Source organism: Netta rufina (genome assembly GCF_964035555.1).
Source record: "Netta rufina genome assembly, chromosome: 6".
Lineage (NCBI taxonomy): Eukaryota > Metazoa > Chordata > Aves > Anseriformes > Anatidae > Netta > Netta rufina.
This window is the reverse complement of record NC_140129.1, coordinates 20,610,381-20,626,831: the sequence shown is the minus strand read 5'-3', so window position 1 is coordinate 20,626,831 and position 16,451 is coordinate 20,610,381. Positions and strand designations below refer to the sequence as shown.

General features: G+C 40.3%; 1 protein-coding gene across 1 annotated transcript in view; it reads left to right on the top strand.

Annotated features, from left to right (window-relative positions):
• Positions 1 to 16,451, top strand: part of CERS6 (ceramide synthase 6) — a gene marked incomplete at both ends in the record, with an annotated part of 115,515 nt that overhangs the window by 36,901 nt on the left and 62,163 nt on the right. The window lies entirely within an intron of this gene.

The window sequence follows — 16,451 nt, the reverse complement described above, 5'->3', positions numbered from 1 at the left end:
CTATTTTTTTTACTTTTTTTTTTTTTTTTAATCCAAACAATTTTACATGATTTCATTAAAAATTACAAGTAAATAATTTTTTTTAAAAAAGTATATATATGTGTATGTGTGTGTGTATATATATTTCTTTGTGGCATACATTATGGCAAAAGTGTGTAGATAAGAGCTGTGAATGCAAACTGGAAGGTGAAATCAAGCTGAAATGAGTGCCATTAACTTCTGCAGGAAGAATTAAGTCCCAGCTTCATTTAGAGAGGCCCATTGGGCGTCACTGCAAGATGTATACTTAATAGTAATGACAATACTTGTATCTCCAGAAAGAAGCAAGTTGGTGTGAAGAAGAAATGGATAGTTAGCTTTTCTCAGCTCATGGTTTGCAAAGGGTGCAGGGGGAGTTGCCTCTGGGGCTCCGCAAGTACTGTTACTCTAGAACATGCTGCTGTGTGAGCGCATTGCCCTGATAGCGTTTACAGCAGTGTAGCAGGTGCCACCAGGTGTCCTGTCATGCATGCTGGATGGAGTTGGTGGCAGTTAGTTGGAATAGCACCAGGAAGTCAGGGATCCCCTTTTCTCCCCTCAGTATGGCTATGAAACGGGTGTCAAGTTAAATCAGGGCACTACATGTGGTGCAGTATCTTTGGAGCAAAGAAATCCAGATCTGCTCAAGGCCTTTTCACATGTAGTTAATTGTGTGACATTTTGGATGAAGAATCCATGTGTGGACAGCTGCTACAGAGCTCTAGGGTGCATGAAGCACATGTTCCCATGGCAGAGATAGGAACGGCCGCACTCCAAACCTGCAGTAACTCGAGCACCAGTGGAAGGGTCAGAAGCCCTGACAGAGAGCAAAACATGCCTGTAAGTAGCCAGCAGGCATAACGTAAACAATGCAACAGTGATCCCCACCCACACCTTCAGTTGTTGAGCTGCTGTTGTCCTTCCAGAGAAGTCTTCCATTTTGCTGGCAGCTGAATTGATTGGCAAAGACTTGGGGAGAACAGTGACAGAACCCACAGCAAGTGTGGAGCTGCCTAAGAAGAGCTCCAACTCTTTTTACAAGCAGACAGTTCAATTTACTGCTAGTAAAAGTGTTCCTTAGGCACAAAATGGCTTATTCCATGTTGCACAGGAGAAGACAGACATGCATGAGGGGATGCAGACTGTTTCTGACTGCCTTATCTTTCTTGCCAAATGGATATCTTGGTTACTACATAGAGGAGTTTCAAAAGGGCAAAGGATGACAGTGAAATTTGATGATAAATGCACTCAGCTGGCATGAATGACACCCAAGATCCAGACCCAGACAGACTACAACAGTAACTTTTTCACTAGATTTCTCTTATTTCTCTTGCCCCAGATTTCTCAATTTCCCTATCCCATTTTCCCCCCCCCCCAAGGTATTTCAGTTATGGTCCTAAACAGAGTGCAGAGCAGCTTCAAAATCTACACCTTTTTTTTTTTTTTCCAAAACAAAAATCAAATAATTCTTTTTTCCTGGGTTTTATCATATGTCCTGGGAATTAGCATGTGGTAGCTATATGAAGAAAAACATAGTAATATGTCTGTAGGCACTGCCTGTGCAACAGTCTTGTTGTGAAAACAAATGACTTTGCAGTGACCTTAACCAGCAGTCACCTCAGTTTTGTCTCAACCTTCTCTTTCAAGTGAAGGTGCCACTTGGTTATTGGAGCTGTGGAATCCGCTGATAGTGAGACTTCAATGGCATCATGTACCTGCTTCAGATGTTATGGTGATACGTACCTATACAAAACATGAAATAGATGGTATCACCGGGTGATGATTCATTATCCAGTGTTATTCAGAAAGGCAGTAATAAACGGGGTGCAGAGGTTTATTTTACCAGCAAGTTGATAGGTTGTTTCTCAAGGATTTGATGGTTCTGAAATGAAACTTGGAGTTAGCAGTAGGATGTTTGTAGTCACTGGAAAAGACACCCACCTTGTACAACTTCAGATTGTAATGCTCAGGTAGCAGCTACAGGAGTGAGTCTGTGCATAATGTTTCTTTCTCATTGGGAATATAGACAGTTTTTCTGCTTTCTTCACTTGATAGATCTAAGATGAATAAAGGAGAAGAACTGGCAAACTGTGCACAGTGGACTTTTCTACTGCTGTGCATTTCTACTGCTTTTTATTCCTTTGTCTCTGTCCTCATAGTGTAGCCTAACGTCAAGAAAGAACAAGCTTTCTCCTTAACAAGAGGAGGGGAAGAACCTTGTACTCTGCTCTTTAAGCATGCGGCACATCAGAAAACACCAAGTGGATTACCTTGAATCTTTTCTAAGGCTTGTGTAATTTGTATGTTATTCATGGAGAGTATCTGCAGTACTTTACAAGGCTAAAAGTTGTTTCTGCAGAGGACTATTGATCTGCTTATAGGTGGGTGGCATAAATTGGTCCAAATGCTCTAAGGACTCATCTGGAGCATAATTCCGGCACAAATATATTTAAGAAAAAAAAAAAAAAAAAAAAAAAGACTAGCCATTAATGGAGAGCAAGTTCCCAAAAATGTCTTAAGGGAGAATGTTACATCTGAATATAGAAGAATGGGAATTCCAGGCATGGAATAAGCTCATGGAAAAAAGGCTTTGAGGTATGCTAGGGACAACTGGGACAATGTAATGCCTGGAATACCTTGAATGGTAACTTTGGTGACTGTCAGACAGAATGCAGGGCACACGAATATCTTTGTTAATATGTCTGAAAGACAATACAGTGGTGATTTCCAAGTGACTTCTAGGTTCTTGGCCGCTTCAGTCTGTTGTGCTGCTGCTGCTCACACTGCCAGTGCCTAGGCATGTCTGCTTTTCTCAAAGGCTAAATAGCATAGAAAGAACAAGCATCGTGTTCCCCTCCCTTGCTGTCCAAAGCTGCTTATTAGAGATATTTGCATGGTTTCCAAGGAGGAGCTGGCAGATAGATACGTCCAAGAGTATTTTTTGAGTTGATGCAGCAGTCTGCATGTGAAAACATGGAAGCGTGCTGACTGATGAGCTAAAGATTTTCATTTATTTTTCTAAACATATTTGTGTAGAGGAAGTTTGGATAGTAAAGTATCTGTAAGTGGGGTGACTTTTAGTTTTGATGTAGGTGAAATAAGAGTCTCTATCTCGCCTCCTAGACAGAACATACCCTTTTCCCAGGGAAGTGAAACTGTTTGTGCATGTTTTGGGGGGGAAGATTGCTGTATGTATCTATCTGTGTACATGTTTATGTGTATAGAGAGATATATACAATATAGAATACTTTTTCACTTGTGCACATTTGTGAAAATTTTGTGGGCTGTTTTGCAACTTCTTGGTCTTATTGCTTTTCTTCACTAGCAGGGTAATTCTCTTCCGCAGAATTGCACTAGAAAAATAACTATGCAAGGGAAAGAAATTGAGACAGCTGCTTGGTTGTTGAAATTCTGAACTGTGCTGATATAAATCTTAACAAAGCACATAAAGCACAGACTGATGAATTCTTTTGTGTGTAGCAGTAAAGCACTAGAAAACAAATAGGCATCAAAAATCTTCTAGCTCCAAATTTTGAGTGGCCTCAGGCCCACTTAAGTCAACTACAGAACACTGCTGAATACAGTGATGTTTGAGATACAAGCAAGAAGAAGTGGTAAATGATATTATGGGTCCATTTAATTCAGAGTTGTCAATACAGATTTTCTGCTGCTTCAGTGCTACATGCAACAGAGAACTGACCAGTGTTTCACAACTAGAAAAGAGAATGGGGGATGTCTGGAAAGCAGTGCTGCTCCCCTGGGATGAGTGGCTTCTAAGTGTGAATACAAAGCATACACCCAAAATGGGAAGGAATTCGGCCACTGTCATATGTGCTATCTAGCTTTTCATATTTGCAGGCATCTTAAGATGACTTGGAGTCCTTCTTTGGAGAAACCCAAGGTTTCTTCCTTGGAAGTTTCTCAGGTTGTTACCTGCTGCAGGAATTAGTAGAATTTGTAAATTGCCTGAATGTTTAGATATCATGGAGGAAGCAGTGCATTGGGTGGCCATGTGGACCAGATGCTACTACACTCACTGATTTCAGGTTTCTTTTATAATTTTTTTTCTTCTTATTATTCGTCACTGACAAGGTGACTTGGATAGATAGGATTCAGCCAGCATGAGCAGATGATTTGCTGCTGATGCATATGTATGGGACAACTCCTTATTCTCGATGTGCAATGAGTGGATTGCATGTATATGTATTTAAGTTGTACTTGGAGGTGATTAAGTATTTCACATCTCTTGAGGTAGCCAGGCTCTGCAGATATGTAGCCACTGAAGTCACTAACAAATTACCAGTATTAAAATCTGTTTCTTCTACCTTACTGGGTGCACTGTCTACTCGAGTGAAATGGAAGCTCAGATCTGCGGTTGTGAGTAAAGGAATTCGTAAGGACAGCAGTAAGGATAACTCCGCCTGAAAGCTGGTATTTGAAGTTAGCCCACAGATTAGACTTTTTGTTTTTTAAACCTGACTTTAAGGAGTAGAAGGGTTCTGTTAGTTAACCATGACATGACAGGAAAGTGTGATAGTTGCTGTTTAATGGCATAGAGCTATCAAATCTCCTTTGCCTTCCTCTGCGGGTTTCCATGGGGCAGGAGTGGCTGTTCCTCCATGCTGTCATGGATACTGGGCAGAACCTCTCCACTGCTGCCCTGGTCTGTTCAGGAGATCCAAAGCACTGGTAGCTCGACAAGCTGCTTGGTAGAAATTGCATGTCTATGTAGTATGTTGACAAAAAGGCAGAGATTTTTTCATGCTATCCTGGATTATTACTATTTCTAACTGGGCAGATACATAGTTCTGCTCCTCCCTCTCCCTCTAACTTCCAGCAGTGAGCTGTGTGCTGCAGCCAGGTGTTCCTGCTACAGGTGGTACTTCTGGTAGATGATTATAGCAGAGCAGTCTTGCCCGAAAGAGAAAGCATTGAGGAAAATCCAAAGTTTCTGGAACTTTTTGTGAAGTGGCAGCAGGAAACTGCAATGAGCCATAGTACTGAAAGACACTAATTAATACAATTTATTCTTTCTGGGCCACTTTGTGCTGAAGCAGTTAATAGAACTGATCAATGTTTATACAAGTGAAGAGTTGAGTCATTTGCATATTTTTATTGCTGATCCTTAACTTTTTGGCTTCTTTTCAGTATTTCAGAGATTTCTGTGACCCTGAGGGAAATACCCATCAGCCTTTCACAAAGACTGTTATGATACTGGAGCAACTACTTTGTAGTTCTGGTAGTAGTGTCAAAATAATTACGTGATGTCTGTACATCTCTCTTAATGCAGTTGATTGATTTATTTTTTTATTTCCCATGGCCTTACAACAAAAGGAATTGAGCAGGAGGGGTAAGAGGAGGATTATTCCTTTAAGCACAGTATCTGGGCTTATAGCCCAAAGAAGTGAGTGCTTTCTCTCAGGTAAAGCAACAAGGTCGTTTCTCCAAAGCTGCTAACTCAGAATGCCAACCTGTTAAAACAGTGCTGTAAAGAGGGAGCGAGGGAAACTCATTATTTCTGAGCTTCTGTGAATGACCCAGTTGCACTGAGAGTTAATGTCAAGCTGAAAAGTTGCCCAAGCTAGCTTCTTTTAACCTACATGAGTATCAGGTCTAGGCAAGGCAGCGTGAACACAGATTTTTCTTTCAATCAATTTACCAAAGTGTAGCACTTCGCAAATTAAATTTTGAGGCATCCTACTTTATTTTGGAGAAGCTTTTCAGTGTTACTGTTTACTGTTGCTGTCAGTACGCTCTAATTGTGCCAACCTTATTACATCAAAAGGAGAGAGAAGGAACTGCTACATGATCTGTCCTTGTAAAAGAATATGCCCTTTTTCAAATGAGTAATCTGAGAGATCCCTATAATTTAGTATAAATCAACACTTTGCTTGTTTTGTTTTTGTCTTTGTGGTGTGATTTTTTTTTTTTTTAATTTTTATTTTATCCCCCAGTCCACAGCTGTGATTTTTCCATGTGGCATCCTTATTGTTTTGTACTAGTTACCCTTGACAAACCATTAAAGGTTGTGTCTGACAGCCTTCACAAATAAAAAGCACTTTAATAGTGTTTTCTGAAGGTCTCTCAATATATATTAATTATTTTTTCCTTTAATGAATATCATGTAACTAAGTAGAACTTCATATATGGGAACTTCATGTCAATTACTCCTGATAGCTTGTATGCCATAAAGCTGCTGGTAAAGGTAAATTGGTACCTCTTAAATAGCCATAAAATGCTATTAATGGAGGAAGGGTGTTCTCATTTGTTGTTTTTGTTTGTTTGTTGTTGGTTTTTTTTTTAACTGGTAGAAGAAGGGAGTAAGAAACATGATGTGTGATGTCTATTGTAAAAATGCTGGAGAAAGAAGAATATTAATTAATACCAATAATCCATTTTTGTTTTTATCAAAGGTGTGAGTTTCATCTAATACAGTTTTTGTGATGTGTCTTTCAAAAAATACCAACTTGAAAGTCTCAGGTCTCAGTTACTGTTTTTTTTTTTAATTATCTTTGTCTTCGCAATAGAAACAAAGCTGAAAAATCAGGGTGCACCTTCATTCTCTTCCCCAGAGGTCTTATCTCCAATGGTCTTCACTTTGTGAACACTGGTGTACTACTGGACTCACTTTCTGTAGTGATGCTGCTACCTCCTGCCAAAAGGAAATGCAGGCACTACTGAAAGGATAATTCATTGAAAAGATAATTTGCTCCAGGCTTTGCTCTAGACAGATGATATGTATATGAAACTTGCCAAATCTGACTCTTCCAGCTGGGATAGTCTTGTTATCCAGGCAGGGCTAGTGCCTCCGCGTTGTGCCATAGGGCATGCAGCACATGCTTAGTGTCAGGCTATAAAAGCACTATGCTGGCAAGATGCAATACATCAGTCTCGCTATCTGTGAAACTGTGATCCTTCTTGCAGGGCAGAAATAGCAGAAAAACAAAAGCCTAAACCCACAACCCCCACACTTTGGAGCTATATTTCCTATCAATGTAATGGAAATCCTGGGCACTTGCTATCCAGTGTTCCAGCTCAGAGCACTGTGGATGTGAACCACTCCAAGCTAGTTGGTCTTCTGCAACCTTGAACTCTGTAAAATGTCTGTGAAAGGATTCATACATCAGATGATGTGGATTTAATGTTGGTGTTAGTGTTAGCAGCAAAGGCTAACTCTGATAATGCTCAAGAAAAGTTGTCTTTGAAGGGAATATAATTACTGTTGCTGAATCCTAAAGAGATGGGTTGCCTGTCACCATTCCCCAGTGTACTGCTAGACTGGTGTGAGCAGACCAAACTCTTCCACTGATGTTTTTAATTAGAATTTTCATTAGATGTAGCATGAAAGTATTGTGCTTTGCAGATGCAAATAGCAGGACAGTGACTGCATAGATACTAAAAGGATTGTGCAGGAGATCAGAGACAATAGAAGAAGTGCGAGGGTTGCCTTAGTAAAAGATAAAAACATACAGAAATGATGATTTGTACGAAGAAAAGAAACAGCAACTACCTGTCACACAGTGGAAGAACCAGGCAATACTTAATCAAGAAAGGGAAGAAGCATGTACAAAACTGAATAGTGAAAACAGTTTTTCACACCCTGAGTAATTAAACAGGATTTCATGTTTCTTTCATGGTATTCATTGCTCTCCTGAGGCAGTAAGTCAGCAGTAATTTGTAATTAAAGAGATGGCTGTATTTACTTCAGCAACTAGAATATTCAGTATTGTGCTGATAAATAAATTGTAGCCATAGTTTGCATCAAAATCAGTTGTGAAGACTAATTTTTTTTAACTGCAGAGTATCATGCATGCTAAAAATGGAGTGTGGAGGTAAGGGAGAGAAGAGCCATGAAAGCAAACTGTGTTGGCCAAACAAAGGGCATAGCAAGGAGTACGAGCTGAGGTGTTGGCAGAGCCAGATTTGCGAGGCAGGTGGGAGAGGGAGGACACAGGCTTTCAGTGAGATGTGGAGGGAGTTGGAGTCCATGAAATTGTTCTGGAACAGGGAAAACATGACCTTCACTGGGTGCCTGAAGGGTTTATTATAGCTGCAGGTAGCAGCAGGGAAGTTGAGATGAGTCATGGTTGCCAAAAAGGAGACTCTAATTGAAGTCATCTAGCAAGTGGCAACTACAGTGTAGAAAGAAGTAAAGACAGTCTTGTAATTGTGATCTGTGTAAAGTACTGCTATTTTATCTGTAAGATTTACATCTGGATGATGGGATTGATACAGTCAAGGAAATGTTTTTCTCTTGGTGTTATATCTAATAGCATCACAGAGAAAAAACAGAGAACTTGAATACAAGGTCTAATATGAGGTAAAAGAGAATGGGGCAATTATACTGAGTCTCATGTGTCAGCAAAACTATTGATGCAAAAAGGCGTAGAGTCATGTATGGCTATAAAAAGCTACGAGAAAAATCCTGCTCCATATTACATCAGCGTGAGATGTTGCTCCTTGAGAATAACACTGAATAGCTCTGTATGGTACTGACTCATTTGTCTGGTAGCAGGGTACGCTGAGCGGAATTTGTTTCCCTAAGCCACATTTGAAGACAGTGCGGAAGGGTATTGATGAAGCCTTTTCATTTAGTGTAAATATTCTTTTTCACATGCGATCCAGAGCTGGCTCACTGATGGCTTCCCTCTCAGAGAGAGAGAGAGGCTAAGACAGTGCTTGTTGCCTTGAGTTACATAAAATGTAGTAATTTTTAGCCTGAGGCCTGTAGTTGTTTTACTCTGATGGGCAACTGAACTCCACCAAAACTGCCATCTCAGTCCCCCCTCCTCAAGGGAAAACCAGGTGAAAATACAATCAGAAGGGGTGTACGGGTTGAGATAAGGACAGGGAGATTGCTCACAAATTACCATCATGGGCAAAACAGGTTCAGCATAGGGAGATTTATGTATTGCCTGTAACAAACAGGCTATAGCAGCAAGAAACTGAAAGCAAACTGGAAGTCTGCTCCTCTGTGGGCCTCTCCATAGGCCACAAGGGAACTTTGCTCTGGAGCACCTCCTGCCCTCCTTCTGAACTGACTTTGGGGTCTGCAGGGCTGTTTCCTATTTTCTTACTCTATCCCAGCTGCAGTTGCCCAGCAGTTTTTTCCCTTTCTTAAATCTGCTCTCACAGGGGCACAGCCAGCACTGCTCACTGGCTCAAGCTCTGGCCAGCAGCAGGTCCCTTCTGGGGCATTCTCTTCTCACACAGGCCACCTTGCACCACCCCTGCTATCAAAACCTTGCCACATAAACCCAATACAAGGTCCTGAACACGTGAATAATTTAATGGCTGGCAAAACAAGCAGTCCTGATTTAAAGTCATGAGTACACTGTGCGGCCACTGAGAGCAATTTTAATCCTGCCCTAACACTTGCTCTCTGATGAATCAGGACTGAATATCACGCCTGTGCCTCCTCTCCAATGCACAGCTTGCTCAGCACTCATGCTTCCAGATGCCCAGACTGGGCGTCACAGCCGGCAGTTCTGTGATTTACAGTGGGTTTATGCCTCCAGCTTTGCCTCTGGGAGCATCTATATTCTCAGGCTTTGGACTATTCACACTTCTTTGATGGCCAGGCGGGCCTGAGTAGCTAAATTATATATTCTTTTATGGTTTTGTTGTGTGCTTTTGTGCTGATGCTTTCTCTCAGTGGCTTGTAGTGTAGTTGCACAGGCTGGCTCCAACTGTCATTTAGCAGCACAGGCTATCGCTGCTGCTCTCATAAGCTGTAAAGGTCCCTTCCTGACCTGTGTCCTCACCTGCCCGTTGCCTGCATTGGCTTGGCTGCACAGTGAGCTCATGGGAGTTAAATGTCACCCTGTGGCAGTACTCGCATCAAATGGGAAAGCTCAAGTTTTGGTGCAGCAGAGGAGGGAGAAGGGGTTTTTGTTGCAGCCGCTGGCCCCTTCTGGTGCAGCCAGGCAGGAGGACGTGGGCTGGTGGAGCAGGATAGGGTATGCCATGGGTGCCGCAAGTGCATCTCTCCCTGCTGTCAGCTGTTTATAAGTGCTTAGATTAACAGTGGCTAAGAGAATGACTGCATTTCTGTTGAATAGCTGTTCCTATGAGTATGTTTACAACCTCTATCTAATCCTTCTATCCTTATTTCTCAATTTTGAATAGAAAAATACTGGGTCTGTGTCTCAGCTGGGTCTCAGGGCGTCTCTGTGCCCAGACACTGGTTAGGTGTCGGGAATCATCAGACCCCTCCCCTTGCTGTTCTGCTGGAGCAAGCAGGTGAAGATGACCACGCTGGTTCGTCAGATTATGCTCACTGTATTTCTAGGTTGTGCTGTAAGCACTTTTCATTTTGAATTTTATGAAATTCCCCTCTTCCCTCAAATTGGATTACTTAAAACTTTGATTTCCCTACTTTTATTGCCTTCTGTGACACATTTTTAAATAAAATTAAAAATTTAAATTAACTGATATGCTAGCCCTCCAAAGATACCATCGCTTAACATTATCACTGCACGTTAAGCAAGGTTATAATAAATTAACTAGATTTCTTTTCTCTTGTGGTTTGTGTGTGCTCATCATTATTTTATGTTATGGAAATTAAATAAATCTTCCCAAAGTTTTAGTTACTGTGTATACTAGATCAAAATCACAACTTCAGTATGGTAATTAAAGACAACTAGAGGCAAACTGCACAGACTGCAGTAGCTGCTTGTTTCTTATGTTCTGTGTGCCTTAAATTGTCCGTCTCTTGATGGTGGATGAGGCTGCCTCTTTAGTCAGTCTCAGTTTTAAATGAAGTTGTCAAATGTCTCAGATAGTGGCTTGAAAGTGAAAGAACGCCTAGACAGACCTGGGATTTTTCAGAAGAGCCACAAGGGAAGTACAGGCTGAGTCTGGGATGCTGCAGACTTCAAGACTGCTTCTTATGCCTGGTAGGTGGGATGAGAATCACAGGGCTTAAAAACTGATTTTTGATGATTTGGGGAAGATCTTTGGAGAATTCAGTACCAGGATTTCTGTCAGTTTGTCTCTCTTGTTGCATATGAAGCTTTGGGCTTCTTTTTCCTCATCATTTGTTAGTGTGCTTGTCTGTGATACTGATCTCTTCTAAGTGGTAGTTTTCAGGTACTGATATCTCTAGTTCCTAAATTACTGTCACCTCTGATTTTTTTCTTGACTTGGGAGTTGGAACATAGACTGGATTTAAAAATATATTTTATTACTTCTAAACTTTGAAGGCTTTTTATTTCTCTGAAATGTAATTTTCAATAATAAAACCATTATTGCCAAAGTATCATAGCAAATAGTGTAGAATAGTTATTATCTATTAAGTGAAGGTCCTATTCACTTCTCAAATCCATAATGATGCTCGTCAGTTCTTTATTTAATCTGCGATATTGCCTTTAAAAGTATAACAGCTGTATGGAAGGGGGGAAGACAGCAAAAACACTTACCTCCTTCCCTCCCTTTCACAGCATTCTTCTCTTTTCATTACTTTCATCCTGTATGTTTGATGTTTGTTTCCATCATATGTCTTAGTGATTAGTTAATGATTATTGCGCAATATTTGCCTTATACTTTGTTCCTCCATATTGCTTCCTCTTTTCTTAGAAAGTTATAGTTCTTTTCTGACTATGATATTTTCTTTTTTCTTTTTTTTTTTTTTTTTTTTTCTACCAGTCCAAACTATGCTTTAGTTTGACCTTTTACATATTCACGGTATGAAAGTGGCATGACCAATATTAGCTTAGGCAGTAGTAACTTTATGAAACACATTAAAACAAGTATTTATTCCCGGAGAGAGATTGTCAGTTTCAGAATAAATCTTCCATTCTCATGTGGATGTAGATCTTTGCTTTATGAGTAAATGCAGATATCCACCAGATAACCATCCAGAATAAGTCTTACTCTTATTTTCATTTAATAAAAAGGACAATTCAGGTACCATTTTTACTTGATTTCTGCTGTCTTTAGACTTGTTAGCTGTTCTGCATGTGTAGAACTGGTAAATGTTATTTGCCAACTTTACACTGAAACCACACAGATTTGGCCCAGCTGGAGGTTCCCAGAGATGGCTTTTGTAGCAAGTTCTTCTCTTCCATAGGAGATTACAAATTGTACAGACTTGGTAGACCAGACTTACTTGGTATCTTTTCCTTTTTCAGTCTCTACCACTAAACAGAAATTTGAGTATGACTTACCTGTTCTCTATGGGTTGCTAGTCACAATCAACACGTATCAAAATATCTTGCACTCTGAACGGTAGTGGCAGTAAGTTTTTATTTTATATGCAGCAGTCAGTGAATTGGCATGCAAGTCCTTACTTCTCTGTTCTCCTTCTTATTTAAGTTGTCACACGGTTTTCTGCTGCATTTGATTACCTTTCATTTTGTAGATACGTGGACTATGTGCATCTGTTCACGGAGATGCAATTACAGAGGAGAATTAGCTTCCACAATGTTTAATATTTTTTCTTTACAGGCACTTAACTACATTGCTTTCTGTGTTAGCAAGTTGTCTGATAAAGTATTTTCATGCTCTTTGGAGGAAGCTGAACTGATTATTTGCTTAAAATTTAAATAGTTTGCAAGCTAGTGTGGCAGCTTATGATATACAGTTCTCTTTTGTTTTCCCCCTCCGTTTTCTTTAATAAAAGCTGAAAGCTCTAAACTGACCTGGGTCAAAGTAATGCCTGCTTAATGCTGCATTTGTATGGCTGTCAATCAAAATGCATTTATAGAAAGATTTCCCTTATATCTACACGGAAATAAATTTTTGACTTGGCAGAATATTTTTTATGCCTATATACTTTTAATATATGGGCATAGCATCCATGTATATCCAGAACTGTAACGTAGGTGACACAGGAGTACTGCTCACCACAAAAAAGGCAAGCAGTGGCCTATGACTGAGAGGATACTGGCAGTGGCCTCAGCAAGAAGATGCACACAGTGCAAGTAGAGGTGAGAAACATCAAGATCAATACCAGTAATTGTCCAGCACTTGTTTTAGTGGGTTAAGAACTAATCTGAAGCAAATGATATAATGCTGGAGGAAAGTAACTTTCAACATGAGAAAAAAAAATGGAAACAGGTAGTATAATGTGGTCTAAAATGATAATTACCTGTCACAAAAGTTGTCTTATGGATATATGTTGGTCATCATGGCTCAGACAACATTACTAGGCAAAAAGCACAGAATCATCCAGGTTGGAAAAGCAAATGCAGTTTGGAAGTTTTTAAGTTTTTATTACTCTAAAACTGAAAAAGAGTGGGACACAGTGTCTGTTGTGATTGCTGCAGGGAAAGTGAAGGGCTTTGTTAGAAAATGTAGGTGACTTGTGAGATTACCAGTAAGGACAGAGAGTAGAAGTTCAGGATGGAATGACCTTGGGTCTGATTTCTCTCAAAGTCTCCTGTCAGCTGTGTGCTCTGAATGTCACTGATGAGGAAAGCAGTTCTGTCAGTCAGAGCACAGGGGAGAGTTCATGGCAGCAATGTCTGTTTTCTGTGTGTTCTTCCCATGAGCTTTCCCATGATGATAGTAGGGCAAGATTTGGCAGTGCTAACAGATCTCTGAGGTCTTATCAGAGCTTTATTTCATGTTGTTCTCTCCTGGATGCCTTAGGGGCAGTTACATAACCACAAAACAGAAGATATATAACCTAGAAAGAATTAGCAGAACACCTACTGCATTGTGCATCTTTTGTGGTCTAATTATATAAACATGCTCTATTATTTATAAAACTGCATCACTGTGTTTCCTTTCCTTTTTTTTTTTTTCCTGCGCTACTAAATTTTGTTCGTAAGACTTTTAGAGCTACACTTTGAGCATACAGATTTAGGACAGGGTTGGTCTCAAGTGGCACTGTAACATTAAATATTAAATAACTGTTTCAAACTGCAGCCAAGAGGAAAACCAGATGCCAGCCAAATCTTAAGCCATAAAATTGCAGAGGAAAGTAATGAAAATTTCTCAATTCATCATACCTGCTATTTTGCACATCGTAAGGAACTGTCTATAACAGATTCCTTCCTCAAATAACTTAACCATAGAGCTTACCTTTTGCTTCATTGCTCCAGTGCAGCTCAACAGCACTACCATGCCAAGAAGGGCAAGAAGAAGATCTTTATTTATTTTTAAATTAACACTATATAATTCTTGTTGCATCTGTCAGGCTGTAAAAAATGCAGCAAATTATCATTAAAGAAATCTTGGGGGGAAGAATATTGGAACAGCAGGTCTATTACCATCAAACATGCTGTCACAGAGCTTTCTGTAAGTATGGATTTTGTGGAAGGTACAAACTGAAGCAGTATTCTGCTTCTGCCTGGTTTCTAAACTGATGGGAAGCACTCCATGAGGCTGTCCTACGTTCTAATTGTGTTTCTGATATGCTTTGTGTTGGGTTTTGTGTATATGTTTGTCATGATCTGAAGTACATGCAGAAGGGATTTAATAAAGCTGTCAGTTTATTTTAAATAACTTTAGTAGATGAAGGAAATTGAGATTGGAACTAGGAATAGAAGTTCTTCAGGAGATACCTCTGAAAACTTGCATGTGAAAACATGTGCCCATGCGTACCAGGCAGAATGCTCAGTGTGCCACGAGGATTATCAGCCTCTTTCACCTGCTGTTTTTTGCCTTCTGTGTGGAAGAAAGTTGGGACTCTGATTTTCTACATTCTTTGAAAAGCTGATGTCTCAAATGAAGGTGGCAATTCATTGCATTATGCTTCTAGATAGTGACATAGACTGTGAAGTGTTAGTAACCATCCACCACAATTCCCTAACGGGTCTGCAGGATACCAGTGCTTTATTGCTAGTATGCATTAGGGCTTTGATCAAGGAAGGCCAAAAAAAAATGTTGCCCAAAGTAGAATGACATACAGTACCAGTTGAATTGTCACATGAAAATGACTTTCAGAGCTGGAAAGCCAGTTGAATTGACTACTGCCAATCTGAAGAGCCCATGGATAATTGCTAAATATGAGGGGGGTTTTAGCACTGTCTAATGTGAACCGTTTGAAGCGTGACATTCTTATGTTACTGTATGCAGCCCTAACAGCAGCAAAACAATGGCAAAGGTGTCTCTGTAAGTGACAACTACAAATCTGGGGGAGGGGGAGAAGGTGTGAGGGGTTGTTTAATCTGCAGTTGGCAATGTAAGGTCTTTTTCCTGGGAGAGCAGCCATGCTGAGCTCACTCCATTAGACAGCAGGTCATTGGGAAGATGAACCTGATGTATTGGGTGGGGGGGGGTAAGTTGTTTCAGTTCATTGCTCTAACAATTAATTTTTATTAGCTAAAGTTCAATCTCACTTTTTGGAGCAAAATTTTAAGGGCACAATTCAGCAGGGTGTTGAAGGAAACCTCTTCAGAAGTATGCCCAGAGTCTGCAAAGTGCTTAGTTAGATGTACACTTAAATAGTTTTTGCTGAATTGAGCATGATTGGGTATACCAGATTAATTGGCAGATGCTCTTCAACTTTTCCATCTCCATAGCGTTCTATATCACGCTGAAGCATCTTTAAAATTTTATTAGTGGCTCAAAGTTAAAAGGGTTGAGAGGTTTTGAAACTGTCTGTACTTTGGATCAGGAATGCACTTACGTGTTGAACAAGAACAGTGAGATCTGTTGCTGTACTCTCCAGGTGCTTTAGAGCATCTGTTTTAAGACTACATTTGAAAAGAAAAAAATTCTTACTATGCTTTACTGTGATTCTTTGTTGCAGTGTGTCACATCCATTTTTGAAACATAACTGCCCTGATAAGTACAGCCCAACCTGAAAGGATTACCCTAAAGGCTCATATGTAGAGTTGATCTCACTCATGTTGGGCTCAAGCAGACCAGACACAAGCCTGGTTCAATCAGGAGGTCTTGTAGCCATGTTAGTGCAGGACAAAGTGAACCTTGTAAACCTTATTTTGAGCAGACAGATCAAGTCTTCCAGAACATTGGGTCCTTGTATGCATTCATCTGGGTTTGCTGGATTTAAATTAACCTAAGAAGCCTTTCAGGCCATACAAATTGAGTGTATTTGGGTCATTCAGAATCCGTGTGTCTGCACAACTGACTGGAGGCATGTTTCACATCTGAGGGATAGAGCAAATTCTCACAAAACAGAGCAGCTTCAGCTGTCCTCTTCTTTCAGTTAAATGTGAATTGATGCAGCAGTCACCCGGAATGGGGTGCTTCACCTAGTGGCCTCCATTGTGTTGTGTAAATGGGCCAGAGAATATTGCTGGGGAGGAAGGGGAACAAAAGGTATCTTAATACAAACCTTGTGTTGCTTTTCCTAGTCAGCTGGGCTCTGCTGTTGCTGCTGTAGAACAGTTTGATACTTTCCCTATTGCAGAGAAATAGCTATGACCCTAACAGCAACCATCCCCAGTGGCCTGCAGAGCTAAAGCTTGAGCTGTGGATGACTGAGGACCCTAAGAGAGTTATCAGAAAGGGTCCTACAG